The sequence below is a fragment of the Epinephelus fuscoguttatus genome, linkage group LG10 (genome assembly GCF_011397635.1).
Source record: "Epinephelus fuscoguttatus linkage group LG10, E.fuscoguttatus.final_Chr_v1".
NCBI lineage: Eukaryota > Metazoa > Chordata > Actinopteri > Perciformes > Serranidae > Epinephelus > Epinephelus fuscoguttatus.
In genome coordinates this window covers 24,518,005-24,535,123 of record NC_064761.1, presented here as the reverse complement: position 1 = coordinate 24,535,123, position 17,119 = coordinate 24,518,005, and the positions used below count along the sequence as shown (strand labels likewise).

Below are 17,119 nucleotides of genomic sequence, written 5' to 3'. Positions count from 1 at the left end.
GTCATTATCTTTTACAACATTGACTAAGCAAATGGCCAGAGTGTGTTTATGAGTGCGAATGTAGGCTGTGTTTTCCTGATCATTAATAGTTTGGAAAAATAAAGTTGATGAAGAGAAATGAAATGAAAATTGCATCACACACAGGTGCAATAAAGCATATAAATCTTCATATAGAAAATTAGGTTAAAGTTAAATGTCATTTAAGTATTTCGCAAGGAGCTTTTGTTATCAAATTAAACCTCTGCACTTATATTAGAAAATTGCAAAGCACAAAACCAATGATGAGTCCTGATTACATTTAATGCTGCCCAAGAAATGCACCAGTTCAGGTGCAGAATAATCATTTTCTTTTTGAAAAGCTTTAACATAAAAAAAAGACTTAAATATAGGAGCTACGACTTAAGACATTAAAGAAGTTAGAACAACATGTAAAATGATGTATGTCAGATTTAAAAAAAGACCAAGAAAATTGTAATTATGTTTGTGTAATGCAGTGTATATGCTGGAAAGTTAACTAGACATGACTCCAATCTTCTCCTTCAACACTTCACTCTCATATAATTTTTTCCACACCCATTGCGCCCCTGATCCAACAATATCATTATCAAACATCTTGTATCTTGTCCTCATTAATTATGTTTTCACGTCGTCTTCAAAAACTTAATTATGAAAACAAAATGTTCAACAGCTCTTTTCCTGTATTAGTAGCTGTCTTGTCATTTGACCATTCTGATAAATTTTGATGAGCCTGTTGAGCAAATGTGAATAATTGATGACTGTTTTCCAATGGCTTGATTGTCACAAACCAAGACAAATAGAGTGGAATGAAATCATAAAATATTCAGTCAAGTGTTGGCCAGAAAAATATTAATTTCAAAGTCATTTTTACATGGATGCAGGTGTCCTCTTGGAGACAAGGTAACTTGACCATGAACTTTAAGGTAAGGCACAACAAATATTTAGTGCATTAAAGCAATGTAACATGGTTTTCCTCTGCTTACAACATGCATCACAGCTGAAGAATGTCGACCAGATACCATCAAGACATTCAGGCCTCTAAAAGTACAGCAAGTAGCAGCGGCAGCTGGGAAGCCTTCAGGTCAGGGTTCAAAGAGAGTTATCTCCAGACAAACAAACCTTCACTCTGTCCCTGACATTTCTTCTAGTTGGTGCTGCAATGTATTTTACAGTGATTGTATTTTGCTGTAGTTATAAACACCTCTGCAACCCTTCTACAGAGCATCTCCCACTCAACAAATGTAGCAACACAAGCAACGAGCTTTCAGCTGCAATAAACATCACCTGCATAATAACAATATCAGCATGGATGCTCCAAAACTGTATCACAGTGATCTGATTGCAAAGAGGTTTTTTTTTCTTTTTCAAATGAGCTATGAACTGCAGTAGTATTTCACGACTTTGTCTAAATATGGAAGTTGAAAATACAAAAATACAGGAGAGTAATTCTATGGATGGCCACATATATTGTATTTCTCTTTCACCCCATAACCCGATCATTTGTGGTGGAACTGGATTGAAAATAACTTAAATCTCAGTCTTTACATCACGATGACTTGGTGCCATCTACTGTTAATACAGAGATCATATTGCTTGGGGATGTTGTGCATTTAAAAAACAACTCAGATTTATCAGATGTTTCGTTATGTGTTTGTGTCTTTTGTTTTAAAAAGCATGATGACAGCTCCAATTTTAAATAACATATTAGCCTTCTTATTTCTAATGTGTATTTTTACAGGAGTCCAGGAGTAAGCATACTATTAAGAAAAAAATCTGACATTTTTCTTCTGTATGATGAACTCTAACAAAACCAAACAAAGAAAAAAAGATGACATGAAATGCCAACTTATTTTATATTAATATCATTTGTTATTCCGAAGGCTGGGTGTATTTCCATTTGATAATTTTGCAGAAACGCTGGACAACATTCAAGGAAAGCCTCATGTTTGCCACAAACAACTCACAAAGCAGCAGAGGCCGACTGTATAAATACAATTTGTACAGACGATCCTTCCTCAGAATTTCAACATGGCACCTCCTTCAACGAGTGTGTGTTGCCACCATGGACAAGTTGGATTGTGGGAGTTAGGTATTCATTAGCATATCAGTGACACAGATTAACATACATTAACATACATTACGGCTGAATTAATCATGGCATGTGGTAGAACTTGGAGAGGCATCTGAAAACAGTCTGCTCTGAAGTCGATTCAAGGAAGAAAGCTCACTGTTCTTGCATAGTAATCTCGTGCAGCTCAAAAAAGCACATACAGCATGTACAGTAGCAGCCTATGATATCCGGGCTCTCGCATACAGCTCATTCATTGATTTTTCATAATTCAGCATCTTCTATTTCCTTGTTGCGGCTGCTTCTCTCATTAGTGAAGGATTTGGTTGTAATGTAGTTGTACTTTTTTAAAGGCGTTATTTTACATTAGTAGATTATGTTATTTTACAGTCAGAGTATGGCTGGTCTGTGTCTGGCTTTCAGGACAAATATATCCCCAAAAATCCCCAAAGTGATCTCCTCTGGTGAGCTGTGACCTAGGCTGCATAATCGATAAAAACCATAATAACAGGACATTTTGAATTCCTTCTCTTGACCAAGTGATAGCAACTAGAAACCAGCTAACTAGTCTCAGTTGCTGCTGGCTAGTCGCAGTTAGCACTCTTTGGTTTAGTGCTGAGCTTCTCAACCTTGAGGCTGTCACACCACAAGGGCTTATTTGGTTTACATACGTAGATATTCCTAAGGCTTATATTTTTTGACAGTATAAATATTCTTTTAAAGGTTAAATAAAATAAAAAGCTTTGAAATGTGTACTTTTAACCCCTCAATACTTTAAAAATAGAAGATGTGTCATTCTTAAAGCCCCCCCTCTACTCAGTTTTACTTCCTGTTTAACAATAAACATCCTTTCTTCAACACAGAATAGGTGTGTGTTTAATAGTCAGTGGCAATGTTAATACATAACCATAGCCAGGAGATTGCAGCTACAGTATTGGAAAACAGTGATGTGGCACTTACTTTGATAATCTACTGTTTATCAGAGCGCAAATGAGACAACAATAAGCACAAAATGGCGACTCTCTCTTTCACTAGCTCTGTTTTTTACCGTCTCCTCTTGCTGCAGCTGTTGGTTGTTGTCGTCACAAGGCGTTGTTTGGCTGCTGCACTGCGTAGCCACACATCCACATGCTGGTCACAGTCTATCAAAGGAAGGACAGATATGTTGCCGAGGTCTGAAATGGAGTTACAGGACGTTTAGGAGAAGCACCGTCTACCAGCATCGGCCGCTCTCGCCTCAGCTCAGCACCAAAACACTGCCCCGGGCAGCACTGTGATTCTTTTCATTTTTTCCAAGGGGACTTTTCCACTCTTTGACTGAAAGTTGTGAACATCACAGTTTCCGGCAAGGAAATTATGAATTTATATTTTCCTTGATGTCCAGTGTTAGAGGCCAGTGCTGGTGGGTGGTGCAAACTTTAAACACATCCTGATGCTGCATTTCAGACAGTGAACCTCAGTATCATATCTATCGTTTCTGTGGTGTGCTGAGGCCAGGAGACGGTAAAGAGGAGAGCGAGGGAGAGAGACAGTTGGTGTATTGTGCATTTCTCTCGGTGGGATTTGGTCTAATTCACTGGGTTCATTACAGCCGTTCACTTCACATAGGCAACACAAGATAAGTTGATTCGCTATCTTACTATGATAATCATGATAGTGTACCTGCTTAAGCTTGGAGGATAACCTCCAAGTCATATGTCATCTTCCGATTTTAGCAACAACCTTCTATTTTTAAGGCCCCATGATGCAATATTATCACAATTAAAGAAGTATTTCACCACTGGAAAGCTAATCTTTTTAAAAAACTGGTGTGTCTATGCTGTAGAAAGACTCAAGTACTTCAAAAGTTGGTGCTCCATGACCAGAGAAAACAGGGGAAAAGGGCTGCAGCACTGCCCTGCACCGGACAAATAAATGCTCCAGTTGGTGGGTGACGTAATGCAAGGTTCTCCATTTCAAAATAGGAAACAATATGGCAGCCGGCTGCTAAACCACTATCTACCAAAACCTAAACATTTGGAGCAAGAAAGAGGCAACACAGTAACAACATCTTGGTTTATATTTGATCAGTACTGCTTAGTTTTACCATTTGATCTCAGTTCGAGAAAGAGAGACGAAAGGTGGATCTCTCTTTCTCAATCTGCTTTTATACTCTCTGTGTCTGTTGTGGCAGGCATATGAAAATGCAAAAGTACAATCTATGATTTGAGCAACAACCCTAAAGCCAGCTCAAATCTGCAGGATGACCCTTTTCAGATTTGAGCTGAGAGATGAGCAGGGAGATCTAGTTGCTGGTAAGATGAAGGGAAGCTTACCACAGTTTAAAGGTTTAAAGTATCCCTTTAAGTCACGATGCAGTATTACTGCGACAATAAACATTTTGTGCTGAGTACTGCAATTACATATAATGCTCTATATTGCAATCTATCACCTTTTTTTTAACTGCAAATTTATCCTAAAAGGAAAACTTTGTTAACATCTGTTTTATCTAATAAGATGAAATCGATTCATCCCATTTCAATCATATTTACGGCAGCAAAATGGGATTGTCAAGCTGACAGACTGATCGAAACTGTGAAAAAAACCTGTCATTAATTAGGCTTGCACCTGACAAACTGAACTGTTTGCATTCTGTTAACTTTGACTATGTTTACTACAATTCAAATGCGTGGACTGTGGACTAGTATTACAGGTATTTTGAACAATGCAACGTGTACAAAAAGGTTATGCAGCCCCTTCAGCAACTGGGGAATTTAAAAGTACTGTAATGTTAAATTGGAATAAAATACGTGTTCTCAAATTAAAAAACATAAAATGTGCTACTGTTTGATGCTGGCTTTGTGACAAAAAAAAGACATTTCAGACAATTGGACAGTGACGGAATGTCAGCATTCTTCTGATTAACATGCTCTGAGGTGTGAGTGCCGCTTTGTTCTGTGGTGATGTTTATAGTCATTGAGAAGTCTCTTTCTGCTGAGACGCTAGCGCCTGAGATACAAAGGTATCTTTTCACAAGCTTGGCTAGGAAATGATCAACTTGCTCATGTTCTTTCCACCAGCTTAGTGGATCTTTTGGTGCCAGTGATGTGTCGTCCTGGTATCTATAACATTATGATTAAAATTTCTGTTAACCTTAAGGGTTATAGCCCCAGCAACCACTCTGACATAGGTGTCCTGTCTCTCCTCAAGCGACAAGAATGGCAGGGTTTTTAACCTGGAGTCAAGGGTCGATAATTGTAGAGGGTTTTCTTCTCTACTGCAGTGACATCTCTCTCCTTGACTGACACTTTGTTTGATGTCTCTGACCAGTGTTGTGTCACCTATGTTGTCCTGTGTGTCATGCAACAACGACGCAACCATTTATTCTTCAGACATCACAGTGGGTGCCACTTCAAGGCCCAGACAATATCTTATAATACCTTCTCATTCAGGGTGAAGATGTCTGTGCTGCTCATTCTTTTCCGGAAGACAACAGCGCTGAGCAAAGAACCACTAGAGCATTTCATAAACACTGGTACATCTTGTGCTGACATCAGTCTTGAGCTTATGGGTCTGAAGCCATTACATTTTCTGTTTTATCTCCAAAGCGTGGTTTGCCACTGTGCATCTGTTCAAAAAGTCAGTTATGTGCCACACTCTCCTCATGAGACTGGCTACTGTTGGCAGATTAAACACTGGTAGTGAGGTCAGATCGAGCATGTGGGCAAAACACTTCCCCTTCAGGTATGTAGCTAAATAAATGGCAATGCTCATGTCAGAAATGCTGATGGTTACAACCACTAGGTTTTTTGGCAGTCCCCAATTCTTGTGCTGCATGTTGCAGGTCAGCAATGTTTGCCATGGACATCCACGCATTGCGAGTTAATGCAACCATTTCTGCTGCACTCAAAGATTCCTCAACTTTAAGCTTTACTCCTCAGAAGAGCTTGGTTATGACCTTTCGGTGACAATCGTCGCAACGGAGTCACATACCTAGGCTCCATTTTCTTAAACATGGAAGAAAAGCCTTTGTTTTCCATATCATGGTATGGACTGGTCTTTGCACAAGTCGGTGATGGATTGCTTTATTTTCTTAGCTCGCTCAGAGTTGGAAGGTAGTTTTGTTAATTTAAGTGTGTCCGCTGTTGGTTGATTTTTCTGTGGAGCTAATTTATGTTGGCTTAGCCATCAGTGTCTAAGGCTATTTCTGGATGGTGGCTTGTGTCAGCCCTCATGTTTATCATATTCCTAGAGTACTGTATTTTCATACCACACTCCTTGTAAATCGCATATCCATGTCCTTGTTTCCATTCTCATTAAAAAATCCAAAATAGGTCCAGAAAACCAGACACATTTCTGATTTCCTTCCCAGATGTCCCCATATTTGTTTTGACCAACTTCCTTCCAACCCTGTTTAACTTGACCTCTGCTGATCTAACAAGAAAAAAAATCTAGTGGACAGAAAAAGCAATTTATTTTAGAATTCAAGTACCAAAAAGTTTAATTTGTGTTTGCAATATTAATACTATTTTGTGCATATTTATCATTTTGTGTGTATGAGTTTCATAAGATGTCAATTTATTCCATTTTTATGATGCTTTTTAATGACTGGTCTGGGACAATGAATGGAAATAACCCTTCTAAACTAAGTTTGGCTCATTTACAGTTTTCTTTCCCTGTTCTGTTGATCAATGAGTATTGTCCCTGTCAAATAAAGCAATAAAAAAAAAATCACATGGCAACCGCTCTGACTGAGGGAATTGGTCATTAGAATTTTGGGACCTCAAAAAAATGAGGTCATAAAAACTGCTGTCTTTATTAGTTCCTCATAAATTAAAAATAACAGGCCAAAATCGCAAATGTCCACCACTTCCCTTGAGGGCGGAATAGTTATAAACATTGAATCAGGACAGGTTTTATATGAATAACATATCAATCAACTGAAAGTCCTCCTGCAGCCACAAATCCAACCCCCTCTCAGCCAAGTTGGAGCAAATCCACGAAATGAATTGATAAATAAAGTGAGGGAGTCTCAAAGTGGGGGGATTAAACTAACACATCAAATGTCACTGATTCCATTATCAGCATTTTGGTCATGGCTACTTTTGTGGTTTGCTATCTCAGTGGAACACACAGCTGGGGTCCTATCTAGGTACGAACACTGATTCTGCCTTGGGCCCAGGTAGCACATTATGTGGCAGCGCTCTTGGAGATGAACACTAAGGAGATAATGTCATTCCTCCCAATACTCATCATTAACTCCTGACTGCCAGGCATATTGTTACAGCCTATATTGAGCCAAGGCCATATCATTGGTGGTATGACTCAGGTCCTGACCGTCTGTTCCACTCAGTTAAGAGTAATACGAATAGTTTCCTTTTAAATACTACTTAAACAGCCCTCAAAGTGCTCTTAAAATTGTAATGTAATGAAAGCGCCATGCATGAAACTGGAATGCAAGTGCCCGAGCGGCGAGTATACTTGAAAAGGTCCATTTAAAAGGCAAGCTGCAGCACTTGATGGACAGCTCCTTCTCTATGTTGCAACATGGAAAGGGGCTGACAACTCAAATTATATGGTTATTACACCAGTCCAGTCTGGCTGTATGGACCTACTGACACTTTCACAATAAACATGACCCATCACATGGCAAGCTTTTTGCCAGTCAAGAGCATGGACATAATGAAAAGCAACTCCTATTTTACTTTACCTTTAGTATCTATAGCTAAAGCATGCCTTCAGCCTTTCCTTTCTTCCACATCCACCAACAAAGATTCAGATTAGGGCTGCCGCAGTCAAAGAATTTTCCCTGTTGTGATTTAGGGTGGCTAACAGCATGATATGCAGCATTAGCCCAATTCTTTTTTTAATTACTTAATTTATCCAGATTTTAGTACTAATATAAATAAGCTTTATTGTTAGGTTATTATAAGATATACTGTTGCTTTTCAAATGGTGGAGCAGCTACGCATTGCACAGAGCAGATCAAGCCAAAATCAGCTCCATTTAACTACCTAGCCTGGGCCTACAACCTTACTTACTGTACTTGTGGTAGAAGGAAAAATATTAAGGAAAAATTACCAAATGAACAGTCAACGAAATCGGGCAGGCTATCACTCAGCTTCTGACACACTCCCAGTGTGGTATAAGGTCGCATGGAGGGTCGCAGCTGGAACGCGCCACAGCCACGCCCGATGGAATCCAAAACCACTGATGCATTGGCACTGCTCTCTCTGTCCTTCACTCCCAGCATCTTGTTTTCATTTTGAATTTACTTAACATCCAATACACATGCATTAAAGAGTAAAACAAAAAGGGCCAAGCATCAACAAAAAAGAAAAAAAAGTGAACATAGCAGTTGTGGCGGTTGCTTGTCATCCCTTGTGGTTAGCTTGTCAATAGCATAGTATTGCAATATATGGCAAGAGCTATAATTCAGATAAACAAAGCGCAGCAGCACTGTAAGAGTGACACTCTGTTTTAACTTAAATGTCAGGTTACAGTCAGTCAGAGCAGATACATCGGTTTATTTTCCAACCACTGTTTTCAATACACACTAACACACAAATACTGCTCGATGCCAGTGACATTCATACTCTCTTTTGCTGCAAATATGTACACATGAAACTCTTGTGTCACATGCATTGAAATGAACTTGACAACCCGAGCAAAAACTTAAAACAAGCATCTAGCTGCTGAGTGTCTTGACTGGGAAAACACTTACAGACGTGCCCAAAATAATTTAAATTCAGATAACATAAGCACAGACAATCTTAGTGTACATTTATGCGTAGCATTTTAGCAATCATTGTAATGTATCTAATAAACTGCATCCCATTGATTTGTCAAGTAAAAAACAAACCTGCTTGGTGTGTATTCTCTCAGTGTGCTTTAATGCCGACGAAGGGTATTAAAAATAAGAAAATAAAAACTTCCAAGTAAACAGTTCTGCTTGAAAACATTGGCCATAGAGTGGAAAATGTCCCTGTAATCCCTCTTGCGCTTGCTAAATAATTCACAACCCTCGGTGTAATTGCAGTTTTTAAAATCATCAATTTATAGTAATTGATGACCGGAAGGGCCATGAATTCAAACACCTTTGCTGCGTAGCGCAGCATTATGGACCATATTTAATTTGTCCTGCCAAATTGTTATATCTGCTCTCCACACAGCACCCACAAGCAGTGAGGAGCTGTGAATGTACTGCAGAAATGTCCAAAACTCAACATCTTACTTATTCACAACAACTCCTTCTACCCTGAGTTCACCTTTGAAACTGTATTATTTGTCATCCAAAGTCATAAGTTGCCAGTTACTCCATAAAACATATGATGTTGAGCAATCATTATTCTACAAAAAATGTGGATCTCTCCTTCAGGAAAGACACTGCTGATCTCTAGATAAAAATTACTTACTAAAGGGAGTTGCAAATCATTGCATGAGTTGACCCGAGGTAATGATCCCCCACCCCCGTTTTTCATATTTGCCAAAATAGATACAGACATTTCGGAGTCCTACATTTCATTGTTCAGATCTAGATCTAGATAAAGAGAAAGAACAGTTTATCAGATGCATACAGACAATATGTCTGTGCAAATGTACACTGTTGTTTAAAATGTGGAAAACCCCCAAAAATGCTGGAGGTGAGGGGATTTCCTGTTTTTTATTAAAGCACTTGCCCCTCCAGTAGCTTCTGTCCCTACTGAGATAGGTTTATGAGTTTTACTTTGGGCCATATGTGTACTGGCCAAAGCACTAATAGTACACAATATTACATACAATATTTATACTACTGTACGTATAACAGACACAACAATATAGTGACAAAACCAGAGATCTAGCTGAGTATGCCAACTGTGTAATTTTAAGGTCATTCTCGTTAAGTAGACTAAATGATTTCACTAGGGACATTTGGAGGGATGATATTCAGAATATGGGTGACTTTGCTGCTCTACTTTTTTTGTTACTATGATTTCAAGTGTAAAACTGAAAGCGTGCTGCTTTTGAGGGTTTTACTATCATTGCTGATATTCAGAAAACACTATTTGTTTGTCTGAGATAATGCTTTAACCATGCCAACACCCCACTTCAATACATCTCAGCACATCTTTTCACAAGAAATTGTAAAACATGCCTCTTGGTATAGCCTGACGTGTACTCTTCTAACATGGTGGAAGGAATCTGCGGTGTTTTGAGTAACTCCACTTCCTCAGGGAACGATTTATACATCACACAACGCCTGAACCAGGAGAAGGCCTGACAGTCTCAGAAATGGGAATGTCAGATATCTGACTGAGGTTTTTATGCCAGTTTTCTCGTTGTACTGAGTTCTGTGGTTTGGGTCAGGGAATACTGAGGCCTTAGAGAGATTCAATACAGACATTTTGTTGATGTTCTCAGAGATGGTCCGTTTGACATTTTGACACTACTTCTATTAGCTTTGTCCATTTCCACCACTGGCTTGTCAGTCAAAGTGAGAGAGATGCCGGAATCTCAGGTCTGAATATCAAATGACGGTTGGCTAATCATGCATGAGGGTCCGTCAATTAATCATCAGACTATGGACCTTCATCAAATAACCAATTATGCTGTAAAGAAAGCAAGACACAAATGAATGATTTTTATAGAAAAAAAAAACATGTTCTGTATGATTAAAATTGACATTTAGGTTAGGCTAAACAGTTTCAGTTCGCTAAGAAACAACTAAACAGATTCTTTTTATAAGCTTTGACATTACAATGGGTAAAAATGAGGTATTGCTGCAGCACAGAGAAGCTGCAGAGAGAAAGACAAAGAGGGATAACAAAATTGGTAGATCACAACAAAAAAGTCTTCACAATCACAGTCACAACATCTTAAAGGACTTAAGTGTCAGAAATGGTCTCCTGAGATTATCCTATGATCTCCCAAGATGTGCAAATTCTTCTCAACCTTCCCACATAACTTAAGTGCATTCCCACTGTGAGTGATACAGTAAATGTGTCTGCAGAACAAAATTGCTGTCTCTAAAAGCCAGTTCAGCAGATGGGGGGGAAGGTGCCCATGATAATGCATACTGGCTGAAATTACATGCAAGGCCACCATTCTAAAGCATTTAACAAAAGGGCCATCCAGTGGCATAGCATGGCATTGAAATGACAGTCTTGCCCTTGCATTGTCTGACACGTCACAAGATGGCAACGCAGTATCTCTTTAGCTCCTAGAGGTCACGGAGGATGGATGCACCACTAATCTCTGACACTCACTCCAGGATTGGGGGTGAGAAATCGACGCAAACTGGGGCTTTAGATAACTTTGCTATCCACCAGTGACCTCAAATGCAGAGACATCTCCTGGCCCGCTGTGCTCTGTCAACCAAATCCTTCTTACTGCTTGGTGACTTCAGACAAGGATATGTTGGCCGCCCCACAAGGATAAATCCGGGCAAAGAACAGACTATATATTAATCTGGTATTGTCTTTTTATTGTTTGGGGAATAATGCAGTGGAAAGAAATGATTGATCGGACGGCTTGAGAGACTTTTATATTGTCAGAACGGTCCATTTAGAGATCTGTGGATGTTTCTCCAGGGGGCATGATCTCACAAATCCAAAGAACAAACGTGTCATCATGTACAAGTGTCCTGAGTGTTTCCTCTCAACACTAAAGAACAAAAAGTAGAAACATCAAGAACCTGCTAACTCACCATTTATGTATAAAAGATTGTCAATGAGTCCATCAGTAAAACATTGATTAAATATTTTCCATATCATAAATAACATGCGTTAAACTGCTCAAATTTACTTTTTAAATTCTGTGTAACTCTATCACTTCCTTGCACTTTTGCACTTTGTGAATTCTAAGTCTTTGCTGTATTTTTATTAGCCTTTAAATCACGTTGGATTGCCCTGGTGAATGAATGTTGCATTGCCCAAAAAATGCTTCTTTGGCAATAAAATTATGTCTGCTCACACAGGTTAACAGTTTTTGATGATCATGCAGATTTAAGTATCATTATTAAGTACAATTCACATACTGCGCCAACAAATGTCTCCGGTACAGACAGGTGGACAGATAAATAGTGCCCCAACTGTAACTGCCACCACACCTCAAGAGGGACTATTATCAGGAAGGTTTGTGGTTTCATTGATTTCAAGACTGCAATCATCCCCCATCTGATGTAGTGGGCTGAGGGAGGATAAGTGAAGCTCCACAGTCTGCGCGCCAGCTCTGTTTGACAGTGGGACAACTTTGAGATAACTTCAGCAATAACAATCCCCCAATTAAAGAGTTATTTCCTGTAAACACCGGATGCCATTTTGTTCTCGACCATTATGTAAAACTGTCTCTAATTACAACATGTTGTAAGAAGCAGAAGAGTTCCCCCAGATACCTCTGTCTTGTTTTATTTATTTGGCTTCTATCTTAAAATGCATGTTGTTTTTTCTTTGCGTATCTAAAATCTGTGGTTTCTGTAATTAGTATTCTGATTTAGAGTGGTTTAAATTTTCTTTTCCACTTTTGTCCAACAGAGCACAATTGTAGGTTGACCCCATTCCAATACTAAAAAAATGCATAACGCACAAAACAACTCTAATGGCCCTCACTGGAAATTATCTCCGTACAAGTCTCTAATGGTGCTGTCAGGAGTGAGTTTCAAACCATTAAGCAATTTGCGGTGAATCAGGGCACAAGGAAATAAATTGAATTCACACTCGCTGTGGTTGAAACTTCTCAAGACAGATGGAGAAGAATATGCTCGCACTGTATTTCTGAAAGAATAAGCTCAGGGAAACCAAAGCACTACCATACTTGGTTTTTATAAAAGGCTTAATGAATGATGATATTAACTTCAATGTCCTTCCTTTCCTTTCTTTTTAACCTGTCATGACAGCATAGACATTTCAATCGACTACGTGGATACTGAGAGCAACAGAAGGAGAAAAAATCCATTGTCTCTCTCCATCCTTCATTCATCATGTGCGTATTTAGGTTTTAGGTCAAATTTAATACTGAAAATGTGCCTCAGAAGCCCTCAAAACTTTTGGCGCCTTGACATATTTATGATTACAGAGAGTTTATATATAGGCTACATGACATCCACCATGAAAATAAACATGATGAATTAATCAGTTGAGCTTTAATGGGTATGTATTTATGGAACTGAATCCCAAAGCTTACTACGCCTGTGTGCTGTGCCGTGCCAGACCTCAATCCACAAACCTCTGGGAGCAGCGACGAGGATGCTTATTTGTGTCCTCTGGCATTGTTCATCACTATTCTTTCCGCATGTCAGTGGCACAGAGAGGGAAAGCTTTGGACTTTTTCTGCATAGCAACCCAATTACTACCAGGAAAATAACTATATTGATTGTGACAACAAAAGGTGACCGAACGTAATAACTTATTTTATGAAATAAGAAAGAGATGGCAAGTTTAATTTCCTGATGCAGGTTTTTCATAGATACATTTCCCCTCCAACTGAGGTACGCTATCAACATTATTATTTTTTTGCTATCAATATTAAACTCAATCCACAGATGTGAAATTAAATGTTGGTGACCAGAACATATTAATAATAAGAGATTATAATAACAATTTATTTAATTTACTTATTACTCAAAATGCGTTCTATCATTCTGTTTAACAGAAATACCGGTTAACTTAAGAAATATCCAGTAACTGTACAAATATTTCCTTATTTTGTGTTTTTAGGAGGTAATTATTTTTAAATTGAACCATTATAATTACAACATTTAATGTCTTGGATATCAAATAAAATACATAAAATAAAATAAAACAAAATTAAATAAAATATCCCAAATGCAACAGGATAAATTATCAGACTACTAGTTTTTAAATCCACAGTTAAATTATCTTAATTATCCTTATTGGTAAACACACTGCAACAGAGATAAATACCTGAAAAAACACTACAGAGAATACTAAAAAAATGACAGAAGTGCTACATTTTTTGGCAAAAAATATTGTGATGTGAAGGTGCCCATCCCTCTGCCAAAATCACATCCACACACACACACACACACACACACACACACACACACACACACACACACAGAAACACACACATATACACAGCCACAGAGCCTACGCAGTTCACCACTGTCAGGTCTAACCGCACAGCACAGTAAGAGCAGCCCAAACATCCTGGCTGCATTTTATCTCCCTATTAAGGACTCTGCCAGCAGCTCTTCACTAGTAATGAACTTCCTAAACTAACAGTCGTCACCCAGCTTGGTGACAATATCACCAGTCAACACAAACAATCAAATGCATCTGCTGCAATAACGTTGAGAGGAAGTGCCTCCAATTTATCTTTATTAAATCAATAGGGATTTGATAGCCTTACCTGCAGTGGAGTGCTTGGCCCAGTGTTGGAGCTGTAAGTGTCTAGTGCATTGGGACAGGGGGAGATCTCTGGTTCACTTGTTGTTTGTCGGGGATGGGGTAGTTTGCTGTGTGGCTCGTAGCGACACTCCTAAGGGCCCACTGTGAATAGAGGTCAGGATAATAGACACAGTCACACAACAAAGACTGATAATCCTGTCTCGCCCCACAGCTCCCGTGTTGCAATCAGACATTTTAAGGGCAGTTAAGCTGCAGCGAGGGGCGGCTGAATGAACCGCGGTTAGGAAAGACTCCCAAGCTCCCATTATGGACAGTAACCGGTGTCAATTCGCAGCAATTAGACCACTCAGATGTGTCAGTAGACAGGCCTCAAATTAATAAATAAATAACGTCGACCACAAGTGCTCGCTGATATAGCCTTTTGAGTCATTTGAGTCTCCCAGTGGTCTATTTCAGTGCAGAACACTTAGTCCTTCAAAAAGTGACGAGGTGTACCTCCTCCTCCCACTTATCCTGGATGACCTTTGAGTGAAAATAGTCCTTAGTGAGCAAGTTGCTTAAATCTGCCTCTGCTGGTCGTCAGAAACATTTGTTTAAAGTGGCACAGATCCTTTAATGCTGGCTCATTATCAGTTTGAAATGCTGAGATAAACAAAACAGTAAGCAAGCCCACTTATACTCTTATTTCCTGCAGTACACAATTCAAATCTGATGTGAGCATTAGCCACAACCTGAGGAGCCTATAATATAACAGTGAGGACAATCAATAAATGAAGGCATGGGATACATATATTTCCCATCTGATATTGAAAGCTGCTGAAATGTTTGGACCAAGGTTGTTGCCTAAGGCCTTGGACTAAAGGGGAGCAAAAGAGTAGCCTCGGGCTCACCACTGTATTGCTTCTACTGCACAATGTTTTTTGGGAATCATCACAATCTGGAGGACGTAACCTCCAAGTTGGCCCTGTGTATATGCGCCATTATTGATTTTGTTCGTAAAATTAACATAGTATGGGAGAGTTATTTGGCTATAATATTCACTCATCCTAAACAATCTGGTTGAGGGAAAAGGTGATAACTTTTCTTATCATTTTCTGTGAGAATAGACACATAAGAGAGCCCTCGGACATGATGCTTAAAATTAAATGATGCTACTCTGTGAAAATAGTTCATTGGGGAATTTTTCAAAAAGAATACACAAAGCTGTTTATGGTTATTTTTTCTCAGGGTCTCATTTCTCATATTGTGGTCTTTCACAAAGAACAAAGCAAAAGGACACAAAGCAGAGCTTCTGAATTTGACTAGGGGCACTCAATCAAGAGGAAGTCATTACTTCAGAATAAGGGGCTATGCTTTGCTGCCCGACTTCAACGGAATACCTCACCTTTCACCAATGCATAAATAATGTGCCAACTGTCTTTGATCTGTTGGAGGTGATAACTTCACAAGCGTGTGGACACCCTCCACTGATAGAAGAGGCTCTGCTCTGTCCAAATATGTGTCAACAAGCATCACGCTCACAGAAATGTACCAGTGAGGAAAGAGTGAACAAAGGGGGAGCTATTCACGGACAAAAGCTTTACAATGTTAGTGGAAAGGAAAACATGCGAGAATGCATTTCTATTTGAATAAAGGCTGCAACTAATAATTATTTTCTTCAAAAATTAATGTGCTAATTATTTTCTTGATTTGTTGTTCAATCTCTGGTCTATAAATGTCAGAAAACACTGAAAAATGTCACATTTTCTCTCAGACCAACCGTCCAAACCCAGCAATTATTTATATTTAAACAATTAATTGATTATCAATTAATCCATTCATAGCCTAATTGCTTTAGTCTAGTTCCAACTTCATAAACTTGTTAAAGCGTCATTCTGATGCATTCTATTTTGTATTTATTTCTTGAAAACAGCCTAGCCTAACAGTCTAACCCTTAGAAAGTAAGACTCTTTAGCATTATCTTTGAATGATGTGGTTAGGGGTCACTTTTTTTTCTCTCAGCAGAAAAGAAGTCACATTAATGACAGCTGCCCACGGCTCCTCAGTGGCCGTATTGGACACTTCAGATTGTGATTCACTCCAAGAAATCACAGAAGCCTGTAAAAACCCTCTTCTGTGTCAGCGGGGCAGATTGGGTGACTGTTCCTGGACAGTCAGACACCCTGACACAGCTGAAAAGAGGAAAAAAAAATAACAAAGTAAAGTCAGCACACAAAGCTCTCCTCTGAGAGGTCAAAGTGAAGACAAGGCCCCCTTTCAGCCAGAAAGAAAAACAAAAGACTGAGTGACTTTCAACACGCCTGCTTTAACCAAAGGGCCCAAACCGTGTGAAATGAAGGGTCACCATGTAATAATGGTGATATTAAAAACTGTTATAATTGCCTCTCATTTCCATTTCAGATTCAAGCATTGAAAAGATGACCAGTAATGGCCCAGCCCTCACTGAGGCAATTTATTTAATCCTTATTCACCGCTGTGAAGTGGTGAGGAAAGTGGACATGGCAATATTTAACTCTGTTTGTGCTTCATACATTCTTTTTTTTTATATATATTTCATGATCCAGTTAATTCATTTTTAAAGTCCAAAACTATGCAGCAGAATATTTTGTGCAACCTTTAGGATGTCTGGCGAAATGTCTACAAGAGCAAATGCATCTTTAGTTCTTTCTATATTGCAGTGAATGAGGCAGAAAACAGGTTGAGGTTA

The 17,119-nt window shown here is 38.9% G+C and overlaps 1 long non-coding RNA gene across 2 annotated transcripts in view; it reads right to left on the bottom strand.

The window, feature by feature from the left end:
• The window catches only part of LOC125895826 (uncharacterized), a 96,048-nt gene that overhangs the window by 62,096 nt on the left and 16,833 nt on the right, over positions 1–17,119 (bottom strand). The window contains exons 3-4 of one of the 2 annotated variants that reach the window (XR_007450209.1): positions 14,414–14,553; positions 3,141–3,228 (exon numbers count right to left, since the gene is read on the bottom strand). This is a non-coding gene — a long non-coding RNA (uncharacterized LOC125895826). Of the gene's footprint in view, positions 1–3,140; positions 3,229–14,413; positions 14,554–17,119 lie in introns of those variants that run through there. The other variant, XR_007450208.1, reaches the window with a different exon arrangement.